General features: G+C 27.4%; 1 protein-coding gene across 1 annotated transcript in view; it reads right to left on the bottom strand.

The window, feature by feature from the left end:
* LOC130671363 (CD151 antigen-like) overlaps positions 1-10952 on the bottom strand; it is a 122635-nt gene extending 111683 nt beyond the window's left edge. Inside the window, exon 1 of the mRNA XM_057475207.1 lies at positions 10503-10952. The gene's annotated coding sequence lies outside the window, so the exon portion shown is untranslated. The remainder of the gene's footprint in view (positions 1-10502) is intronic.
* Positions 10953-13112: the final 2160 nt, after the last annotated feature.

Raw genomic sequence — 13112 nt, 5'->3', positions numbered from 1 at the left:
TTTTTTTTTTATTTTTTTTTAAATATCTCAAAAACGACTCAATAAATCGAATTCAAAATTTGATCAGCTTTAAAACTTGATAAAACGCGTCGATTGCCACCTTAACCGTCTCAATCGATCAATTTGTTTGAGAGATATCGTTGAAGAAAAAACGTTTTTTTTTCGAAAACAATAGCATACAAAAGTATTTTCGAGCTCGAAGAGCTCGAAAATGTATACACAATAATGTTTTCGAGGTTTTTGAGCTCGAAAACAGCGAGAAGTTTTATGGCTGGCCCGCAGGGTCAGCTGATAGATCGATTTTTTTGAATAGGGATATCCTGATGAGGTCCTGACAAGGAACTTGTCAGGTTTGCCCTAATAAGGCAAACCTTACATTAATCTGATAAGGTCCTTATGGTACTTCAGTCAAATCAGGAAGAAATTCTAGTCTTATAAGACATATTTTTAAAAAAGCCACAAATAAATTGATTTATTTGGAACAAATATTTCTTTTTTTTTCAGTATATGTATTTTTGTGGCCAACAATATATGAAGTATGCTGAAAAATTCCTTAAAAAATAATGTAAAAAAAAATTCTTTACCAAATTTCTGGTCCATTTTTCTCGCCCTTTCTCAATATTTATTCGTCTTTTCGAGAACATTACTATTTTTTTACTTTAAACATATATTCATTACATAAAATAATAACTATAGAATTTAGTCGGTAAATAATTTATTCCACCCTCGGTTAAAAATTTTTCACATGAAACATTTATCGGTTTTACTGTGGTTCGCATACTTTAAATTTTTACTTTCAATGTATAGCTTTTTACTTTTTTTATGGATAAAAGAAAAAGTTTAATTTTAAAATAAAATTCTCTCAGTTGTTACTCTGTGAATAATTCAGATAATATTGGAAGTAGTTCTAAAATTATGATAAATATGTGCAATGAAATTTTTAATTATTACAATATAAAAAGGTATAGTATATATTAGGGTGCTTCGTTTGAGATGACTATTTTTTTTTTCCAAGTCCCATGTCACAATATCATTGTACACATTGAAAAAAAAATTCTCACTAAAGATGAGCGCTTAATTTCAATTTTAAGTACTCGCTAAATGAATTTGAAATTTTCCCATTTGAATAACACGTAAATTTTAATTTTATTTATTCAATTATCTATAGCTTTACGGCATTTCAAGATATTTGATTGACCATAGGTGGAAATCACAGAGGAATCGTTCCTCTTTGAAAGTGCTTGTAGCTAATTTATGTTTTGTAACCGACCGCACCGGTAAAAAATCTTAAAGCCAATTTTTTCTCAAATTTCATGGTTTCTTTTATTTTATTCACAAACCATCAACTTTACGACAAAATTCTACAGATCTTATTTGTAGGGAATTTGATTTCCTACAAAAGAAGTTATGTAAGCCATTACCGTAGAGCTAGTAGTTTTCGAGATAAATCCAATTTAACATCTCAAAATTTGAAAAATCGCTGTTTTATCCAAGATTTTAGTACTTTTTGGTAAAATCATCGCTGAAAACACAAATAAAACAATATATAAAAATACATATTACACATTCATATGTAAATAGAAAAAGTATGAAACAATTATCTTTGTACTGAGAGAGAAAGTAATTAAAAAAGCTTCCGACGGTCAAATAGAGGCGATTGGATTAAATGAAGAAAAGACGGAGGAAATGTAGTAGGAGACAGTTTTGTTTTACATGACATATTTTTGATGATATATTAACCATGATATGTCATATATTTCTTCGGCCACAATTTTATCAAAAAGTACTAAAATCCTGGATAAAACAGCGATTTTTCAAATTTTGAGATGTTTAATTGGATTTATCTCGAATACTACTAGCTCTACGATAATGGCTTGAATAACTCCTTTTGTAGGAAATCAAATTCCCTTCAAAAAAAGTCCTGTACAATTTTGTCGTAAAGTTGATGGTTTGTGAGTAAAATAAAAGAAACCATGGAATTTGAGAAAAAATTGGCTTTACGATTTTTTACCGGTGAGTTCGGTTACAAAACATAAATTAGCTACAAGCACTTTCAAAGAGGAACGATTCCTCTGTGATTTCCACCTATGGTTAATCAAATATCTTGAAATGCCGTAAAGCTATAGATAATTAATTAAATAAAATTAAAATTTACGTGTTAATCAAATGGGAAAATTTCAAATTCATTTAGCGAGTACTTAAAATTAAAATTAAGAGCTCATCTTTGGTGAGAATTTTTTTTCAATGTGTACAATGATATTTTGACATGGGACTTGGAAAAAAAAAATATTCATCTCAAACGAAGCACCCTAGTATATATAGTAACAATAGTATAGTTATATAACACTATGGCATGTGATATATTTATTTTATAGGAGATCAAAGCATTGGAGATGTTTAATTGTGAGACTGTTTCGTGGTCTAGTACTCTTGTGGAGTAATCGTATGTCATGTTCATGGGTTATTGCGTCGACTGACGCGTTCCATTCGTAGCACCCTGAACCACAAAGCTCATTTCATGCTGTACATTGCGGCTGAGATGCAGATTCAGGCAGCAGAGAATAACTGTTATATGCAACACATCTCATACCTTCATTACCTAACTTGTGTATACACTTTACTACATATCTATACCTCCAACAATAACAATAACGTCAACTAGAGTTTATCATAATATTTTAATTTATAAATTAACTACTCGCTTTATAGATAAATTCATTTTTCAAGTTAGAATTTATTTTGCAAAAGTGTTAAAACAAATTTTAATGATGCAAAATTAATGTTAATAAATAACTGAAGGTAACATTCAACAATTAACTAACCCTGTAGTAGTTCAAAATTTTTTTGCTCATTAAACGTAAAAATTGAGGAAATTTTATTTATATAACTCATGTCCCAAGAATACGCCACTAACTGGCTAAAGTTAAACCCTACAAAATTTGATATTAAAATACAATTATTTTTGATTGATCAAAAGTGTGATTTAATATATATTAAATCACTACTTTTTACATTAAATCATGACATTTTAGTGAAATGGGTGGAGTATATCCCTACTCAATGATTCAAACCTCTCTCTTTTATGACGTCACTTTGAATTTAGCTACCTTATTAACATGACGAAAATCTCTAAACGGCACATACGCCTTTAATTAATCAGCGCACGCATGTGTAGATCAATGCGACGTCAGCTGGATGTTATAACCTTAAATAACTCAATTAATTAATACGATAAAAAACCAAAATTGACGTTTTTTTTATTGAGTTAAGTTTTGATAAGTGAATAGTATTAGACACAAAGATGTACCTGAAGATCGGAACGTTCTCCGCGGAACGAAAATAAAAAAACAGAATGAAAAGTAAAAAATCTACTGGATCTAGATTTCTGAAATGTTTCGCATAAGTGGTAGTATGTCAGTCGAAAATCGCAGCCACCTCCAACTAACCCTTTAGGCTGGGCCGCACCTAACGAAATCTCGAATTTAAGAATTGTAATTATTTATTAAATAATTATCATAACAGCAATTTTCTTAGCTTCTGACTAAAGGCGGAAGACGAACTTCCTCGGAAGATTTTCATCATCCGAGTCTCATAAATATTCAAAAAGTAATTAGAATTCGTAAATTCAAGATTTCGTTAGGTGCGGCCCAACCTTAAGTCACCTTTAAGCAGACAAATTACATAAATTTTTTTCATTTTCGTTGCGCGATAAACGCTCCGATCTTCGGTTCATAAAAAATATCCAATTCCATAAAATATAAATCGTTTTTAATAACAATAAATTAAATTATTGTTATAACTCTGACAGCATGACACCGACTTCAGGCATCTAACGGCGTTTTTCTTCGTACATTCATCTATAAACTATTGTATACATCTAGTGACATCGAGTATTATACTCTCGTGTGTTGGCAACACTCGCTTTACTTGTGCCGCCAAACCCACACTAGCGTATAATACGGATTCCACAGATGTATATAAGATACTATTAATTCAGTCACCAAAGTTGGAAGTTTATATTTTTCAATGGAGCAAGAATGTATTTCTTATTTTTATAAATTTTCAGATGTGACAGTAGAATTCTCTAGATAAAACATTATAATGTATGACACTGTTTTATTTAGTTGTTAACTCAACTTCCTTTATCATCTTTACAAGTAATATATAATTTTTAAAATATATATAGAACGTTCTCTAATGGTAACATAAAGAATTTATTTCTGGTTCACACTATAAAAGATAGACAAAAAAAAGTTGTCACGTCTGTGACAGCAGCACGGAAACTGCGAATTCCATAGAGGTTACCATGCATTCCAATAATTGGTACACTCGAGTGATCATTAAAAATGCTTTATATTTCTTCAAAAATGCAGTGAGTTATTTAATGAGTGAAAACTATTAGCTTAATTAGCTGAAGTATAAAATAAGAGAATACGTTTTAAATTTTTGGCAAATTTTTTAGATGGTCCTTCGTGCCCCTGGTGTCCGTTGTGTCCCGGTATTCCCTATATATTTTACTAAATGTTCGTAAAATTTTCACTACACATAAATATGTACATACATATTTTATATTATTAGTGACTAGAAATTATATAAATTTGTAGAAGTAACGAAAAAGAAAAGTTATTCCGCTTAAAAAATCGCCCGATGCTATTTAATTTTTACTTACAGTTTTAATGAGAAAATAAAAGTTAGTAAGTGTCTGGCGTTTATTATCAGTCATGATAACTTTTTCCAGCAAACTTCAACTAAATTTTATTTTCTTAACCCTCTGTGCATCCAAGTTGAAAATAATTTTTATTATTTCAAAAATTGTCAATAACTTCTGTCATTTTATTTAAATTTTCTACGTAATATGCAGGAAATTGTGTAAGAAATAACATCATGAACAAACTTGATAAAATTATGCTAATCTACTTATTAAGTGAAGATGAAGTATTATTGTTATTCCGAGTTTTAACTGAGTGGAAAAAAAAACTAGCCTAGCATATGTGAGATTTCATTGTAAAACGTAAGTTAATTTATTTAAATTATTATTTTATTACTAGAGATAATGAGCTAAGTGGCGACTACATTAAACTTTACAAAAAGTTATTTCTAAAAGTGTCAGTGAAAAAAAAAAGTTTTATAATTTTTTACTTTTATAATTTACCCAATTATCTAAAGTTCTTTTACACTTATTTTAAAAATTTTTTCGGATGCTAATAATAATGCTTATGCTGAAAAAACGGATAAAATTATTAGAAGAAAAATAATCTTCAAGGTATTTTTAAATTTTAATGTTTTCATTATAAAACTAAATGTCCAAGAGTATGAGTCAGTTTACAAAACTATCTCATTTCGTGTTATAAATATAATTATGCATATTCATCTACTATTTTTAAACTTGTTATAAATTTTATAAAGAATAAAAAAATAAAATAATATAAAAAAAAAAATTCAAGTTCTTTTTTTAATGTTAGTAAAATTTTGAAGTAATTAGAAGAACCCTTGCAAAAATTTTTAAGCAGTAAAAAATATTGTGTATTGGTGTTGAAAACGTTGTGATTTTTTTTTCTTTGATTATTGTGTGTTTACAATTATTTTCACGATGTTACTAAGAAATTTTGAATCGATCTACTATTTAACATTTTAAAAGTGTTACCTACGACAAAAATCAAAATTATCATAATTTCAAATTATTTTGTGTAATGTAAAAATTATTTTTTATCATTCATGCGACACAAGTGCTATCTTTGTGCACGCTCGTTTGTTCGCCAAATAGCTGTTTGCCCATTCAACTGTTTCCACGACATTTGTGTGCGTTATACGATTATCTGCGTGCGACAAGTAAATTTGAGTGCGACAAGTAAACTTTGCTCTCGTGGGCAATCGACAACTTACCGCACTAGTTGTACAATATACTATTGTCACTTAATAATAGTGTGTTTTTGTTGTTTTCCAATAAAATAATTGATGTACTGTTTACAACCAGTACGAAATATTGCGTAATTATTTTTCAAATCTTGACTCTAATAAAAATCATTGTTTACTATCAAAAAATGGTTCAATGTTGAGTAATAATTGTTGTCGCTTTTAATAACCTTAAAATAATATATAATAGTATATTATACATCATGTGGAATCGGTATTATACTTAAGCGTTGGTTTGGCGGCACGAGCAAATCGAGTGTTACCAACACAGGAGAGTATAATACTCAATGTCACTAGATGTATACAATAGTTTATGTAATGAATGCACGAAAAAAAACCGTTAAATGTCTAAAATAGGAGTAACGGCTGGATAGGTTATCCCAATGCCTTATTGAAGAGCTAACTAACTAAATGTCTGAAATTAGTGTCAATAAGCCGGAGTTATGAAAGTAATTTTCTTTATTATTATGAAAAAAGATTTACACTTTATGAAATCGGATACTTTGTTTAATTCATTCACTTAACAAAACTTAACTCAACAAAAAAAAACGCCAACCATGTTGTTATGTCGTACCAGTTAATAGACATATGTAAGGTTATAAAATTCAGCTGACGTTGCATTGATCTACACATGCGTGTGCTGATTAATTAAATGCGCATGTGCAGTCTAGAGATTTTCGTCATGGTAATAAAGTAGCTAAATTCAAAATGACGTCATAAGAGAGAAAAGTGATAGATATGTTATTGGCTTGAATTATTGAGTAGAAATGTACTCCGCCCATTTCAATAATATTTAATGATTTATCATAATAAGTAGTGATTTAATATATATTAAATCATACTTTTGACCACTCAGAAAGCATTAAATTTTAATATCAAATTTTATGGGGCTGACTTTAGCCAGTTAGCGGCGGATTCTTCGGCATGAGTTACATTAATTATATTGAATGAATATCTATAGTACAATAATATGATGTAAATATTAACACTTTGCTTTGTGTCGTCATTGACATCTAAAAAGGGTTGAATTTACTTCTCTTATCATTTGGATTTTGTGTTAAAATTCTAATAAAAGTTTCGTGTTTGAATTCAACACAAATAGTCTGTGTTCAAAAATAACTCAAATATTGTGCGATCCATTTCTAACACACAGATTATATCAATTTGAAAACAATATTTTTTATTGTATAATAATTGCAAGACTTAATATAAATTTTTTATTAAAATAAAATATTTAAAAATAATTAAGTGCATTTATGTAACTCATCGATGTATATATTTCTTTAACTAATGAGTTATTATTTTTGCAGTCGTAAAATAAACATCCGTCACTGTAAATGTAACACTTAAAGTTATTTAAACTCTTGTTATATTTATTCAAGATATATATGTAGCAATGACCATGTCACTATTTAAACCACATGTTTACATTTATCTTGATAATGGAGAGAAAAATTTTAAATTAAAATTATCCATGAATAATTGAGTTAGTCATATTTTTTCGCTTAGTAATTTTTTTTTCATAAAAAAATATATAAAACTCGAATAATAATAATAATAAAAGTTTTGTAATTTTATTCGTCATTATTTATTAAAGTAATATTAATTTACTAATTAGTAGGTGCGTTTTTTTCTAGAAGCAACATTTTACAATAAACAGTAATTATAAAATAAAAATGTAACTTTTAATTTTTCGAGACAATTTTTAAATAAAAAAGTTTCATAATTAATAAATTTAAAAATTTATTATTTATAAAAAGAAAAAAGTACCATCTAGCAGCTAATGAAAGGTAAATTTCTCATGAGTAAATTACCTGCAGAATTTAAAAACAAGAAATCTTTTAATTTTGAATTCTCAAAAAAACGGTAAAAATTATTATTAAATAAAAATGAAACCAAAGCTCATTATTTTATCAGTTTCAATGTAAATTTTATAGCCTCTAAGTCATTTTATTACAAAGTTATAAGAAAAAAAAAAATTGGTAAAAGTTATTATCAAAAAAAAATTTTTTTAATGAAATTGAAACCTTGCACATCGGTTTTACTTTATATTCAACAAAATTTAGCTAAGGCCTTTTGTTAAAAAAAAAAAAGTTATATATAAATAAGAAACCTTGGAAAGAGTATTTTTCCTTATTTTGAAAATTAAAAATGGCTGCCGTTTCTAGACTCATTGACCAATTTTGTTCATCTTAAACTTGAATCAAGGAAATCGTCGAAAGAATAACTGTCCAAGTTTATTTCAGTATGTTTAGAATCGTAGGCGGTGATGATGACAAGGCGTGTTTTATACGAGACACTACTTTCGTGATAAAAAAAATATTGTTTGTTTTTGAAAAACGCTTCATTACAGTTTGTAGAAAAGTGCGGGGTAAGTTAAGCAACCTAGATTTCGAGTTGATAAAAAAAAGCTGTGGGTATCTAAAAACAGAGATTTTTAAGAAATCGATTGGTTTTATGTGGCTGTATTTCAAAGACACAGCAGCAATTAGGAAAATAGGGTAGAAATCAATAGAACATACTTCAACGAAAAATTTGAGCCCTTGATTATCTCTCCATTCAAAAAATTGTAGATTTGAGAGCACTTTGAAAACCGGAAAAAAATTATTCAAACAGTGGCTCAGTTAGAAGCCTACAGCTAAGCCGGAATTAAGTTTAAATCAGTAAGGTATTTTTTTCTTGAAAATATAATGCTGACAGGGAAAAATGCCGTCTTGATTGAAGCTCTAAGTTGTATGGGAGCTGAGGTATGAATTTTTGAAAATGACTAAAAAATCAACTTTTTTCAAATTTCAAAAAATTTTCCAGCGGCTGGATTTGATCGCATCGAGTTGAAATTTTCAGGATCTTTTCTTTTTCTAACCTACTTTCGAAAAAAAAATCGGCGTTCAAATCGGTGACCCACGCGCGCACACTCTCGTCGAAAAGTAATGGATCTGCCCTTATATATATATTTCCACGCGGGATAAATAGACATAAATTATATAATAAAAAATTTCACTTATTATTATAGAGTAAAATAGCGAGTATTATTATGTCACAAAATCTTATTGAACTTTAGATTTGTGCAAACTTGAAATTATATTCCATCAGTGCAAACTCAGCAAAAATGAATAGTATGTTTACGTGCTCTAAAAGTAAATTCGTATTTCTTCATCCGTCAACATATACTCTCACGGAACATTAAATTTTTTCTATGAAAATCCAACAATTGAACCAGTTTCAAAAATCTATTATTTCCATAATATGAAATTATCCCTTACCAATTTGATATATATTTCAATCATCGAATTTATCACTTAAAAAATTTATACCCGAAAAAATCTAGACAGAGAAAAAAAAAATCAGCACATGTGTCCATATGTACTAGAAAACTTCATTCATGATATTAAAAATAAATGTGAGTATTTTTTTATAGTAAAAAAAAAAAAAAAATAAGTGCAAAACCACAGTATGAATCACAGTAAGATGTACCGGAAAAGATGGTTGTAGAACGAGGGTACATTATCACACACCGTATACACGTGAGTTCTATATTTTAAAACTTTTTTATAGTCTTCCATATGAGCATCGAACCGGTGTAACCGGATGAGAAAATGGTTGAAAAGATGTAAGACTAGAAATACCGCCAATGATCATAATATGTTATTTATTAAATCATATCATAAAATAATTTATATGTTTATGGTTATAAAATATGATAAATATGCAAAAGTGAGCCACCTATTTTGTAATTGACATTGCTTATAATTTCTATATATATATATATATATATATATATATATATTATAATTTCATTTTTCAAACCTTTATACCTGAATAAAATTGATGTGCGTGAATCCCCTGATTAAACAAAACAATTCACTCAATGATGAATGTATATCTATATAGTAGTAAAATTGAATCGTTTCTTTTTACCCGGGTAATGTATCAGATATGAGACAATTTATTAATTTTAAATAAATTAATTAATTAAAACAATGAAGTAGAAAAAAAAACACGTACTGATTTTTCAATTATTGAACCATGCATTTATTAATTTTTATTCTACTTAAATTTTATTTATATTCTTCAAAATTTTAAAAACTGCTAATTGTCAGCTACATTCACATTCATAACAGAAGACATTAAACAAATTTTTTTCTGTTGAATACAAAAATTAAATACTGACATAAAAAAATGATCAAAAATGCATCTGAATATAAAAAAATTTTTATGAATATTTTTATAAATTTACTCTCGTGACAAATGACGTTAATAATAAAAACACTAAATTGTCAAATCTCTAAGAATTAATGACTCTGAAGTTAGCAGACAATCAAAAATTTTCAAATTTTTTTTTCAACAAATCGTTTACAGAAAAAAAAACCTAAAAATATGTACCTGTAGAAAATTTAAAAAACTATAGGCACAATTTTTAAAAATTTTTTTTTTTATAATTTATCGTTTTTAAATAAATCAAAAAAAAATTAGACGTCAGCTAACTTCAGTTTATTAATTTTTTGTTGTCTCAATTTTTTTTTCTTTTCTAAAAATTTAAGTTCCACTTTTTTATAACTAGTAAAAATAAAAATAAATAAAATACTCACCATATATTCTCTTGTCAATCCACGTTTGTTATTTTTTTTCAAATTTAAAACCAAACAAACAAAAAACGTTCTTTAAAAATTAAAACAAAAATTGATACTCAAGCTATAAAAATGTTTAACATCCACAACATATAATTACACGGTTCTTATCACTTACTTTAATACAAATAAAAAATGCGCGCTCACGTAACACTGAATTTATAAAATCCACTCATGTTTATACACACTGATTTAAACTAAACCATTAAATATGTTAAATAATAAATTTGTAATTTTTATTTAAATCGAAAGTTACTATCAGTGAAACTTGTTATTTATTAGAATAGATAAATAAACACGATTATATAAATTTAAAATTTATAATGCGATATTATTTGTCACGTGATTTAGAGAATAATAACGACAAAGAATATACAGTTGTTTACAGGATGAAGGCCGGAGCAATACTGAGTGGTTTTACACGTCTAGATACTTATAACTTATATTTGCCGGTAAGATGAAATGCGCGCGCGCCGATTTCGAGAGTTAACTTTACAATACTAAACTAAACTTACTACGGAGAAATAGTATACTATACGTGTATCTTATATCTTGGATGTACACATATGTATTTAAAGACATGAGTTGAGATCGACAAACAGAGAACATCTTTATGTTTGATTTATTAATTTTTTAAAACCTTTAATTTTTAATAAAACTTTACATTGTAAATATATGCAAACAGAACGAGTTTCAAAAATATTTTAATATTTCATTTATTTTAGTAAAAACTCCGGGTTCAAAAATTTAATCTGATTTTACTATAATTAGACGGTATTTGAACTAATTGGTATGCACTTGAACTGTTCTGTCTTTAAATTTTAAGACGTTTCTGATCTAAAGACGATCAAATGTTTCTGATAGTCGGTTGACTAAAAATAACAAAAAAAGTCTGATTTTTGATCTAGATAATAACACAAGATGGTTAAAAAAATATTATGAGACAAAAGTCAGATTTTGATTCATAGGCGGCCAAAATCAGACTAAAAAAATTATTGATAACAAGTCTGAAAATAGTCTAAATAAGAAATAGTACGGGCAAAACTCAATTAAATTTAGCATGTTAATTGAATACAAATAAAAAGTAAATTTGAATATAAAAATAACTTGAAATTTTCTAGGGGTGTGCGAATATCGTTCGAATCGAATAATTCGCGAATTATCTAAATATCACTGGATTTTCTATCGTTTCTAATCTGAATTCCATTGCATCGTGTATCAAAATATTCTACTTACGAATAATATACTTTTTGATTAAAAATCAATTACCCGGAGAAAACAATTGCTCAATTTCAATGTATGTTCACATCTGTCAGTAACATAAAAAATCTAGATACTAATATTGGCAAGAGATCTTTTCAATTCGTTTTGGTTTTTATAATTATTAATTTTCGTTTGAAAAAAATTAATAAGAAAAAGGTTACACATGCAGTATGAATTGAAAAGATCTCTTGCCAATATTAGTAGCTATATTTTCTATGTTACTAACAGATATAAACACTAGGGTGGGTTGAAAAAAAACTTTTTTTTTGTTTTTCTTAGCATGGGGGTAAAATTTGTACCTTATAAAAAAAAAAATTTTTAAGAAAAAAAAAATTTTTTACTCAACATTTTGAGGTGGCCCACTCGTTTTTAAAATAAATAATTGATCAAACGGGGTAGTCCCAACGAAAAAAATTACATGGTGTTCTAGAATCTGTAGGGTGTCCTTGAAAGGTCCCCTTGAAAGCTAATTGAAAGTCAGGAGTTGAAAAAATTTTTTTCCTATTATTTTTGTAATTTAAGTAAAAAATTCAAAAATGAAAAGCATTTTCTTTTGAATTAAAATGAAAGTGAAGTAAAAAAAAATCACATTCGATAATTATTAGATGTTTTACACGATTTTGGACAAAAAAAAAAACTTTTTCGTTGGAACTACCCCGTTTAATCAATTATTTATTTAAAAAACGAGTAGGCCACCTCAAAATGTTGAGTAAAAAAATTTTTTTTTTCTTGAAAAATTTTTTTTTTTATAAGGTACAAATTCTACCCCCATGCTAAGAAAAACAAAAAAAAAGTTTTTTTTCAACCCACCCTAATGAACACATACATTAAAATTGAGCAATGTTTTCTCCGGGTAATTTATTTTTAATCAGAAAGTATATTATTCGTAAGTATATAGAATATTTTGATACACGATGCAATGGAATTCAGATTGGAAACGATAGAAAATCCAGTGACATTTCGATAATTCGTGAATTATTCGAAAATTTCCGAATTGTCCGAAATTTTTCGAATTATTTGAATTTTTCCGAATTATTTGATTCGAGTCCCGAATCGAATGTTAATATTCGATTCGGAATGAATAATTCGTAAGTTCGAATTATTTGCACACCCCTAAAATTTTTATTTGATTTACAACTAATCAAATTTTTCGATCTGGGAATACTAATGCGAATCAATAATTGCATTACTTTTACTATTTCTTACTAAATGTAGAGTAAAAATCATAAAATTGTAATTGATACTTATGTTTATTCGAAAAATTGCTACATTATTACTTGTATTACAATTTCATTGATATTTTTTATT

Source organism: Microplitis mediator, chromosome 7 (genome assembly GCF_029852145.1).
Source record: "Microplitis mediator isolate UGA2020A chromosome 7, iyMicMedi2.1, whole genome shotgun sequence".
In the NCBI taxonomy this organism is placed as follows: domain Eukaryota; kingdom Metazoa; phylum Arthropoda; class Insecta; order Hymenoptera; family Braconidae; genus Microplitis; species Microplitis mediator.
Note: the sequence above shows the minus strand (reverse complement) of the source record. Positions and strands in the feature narration are given on the sequence as shown.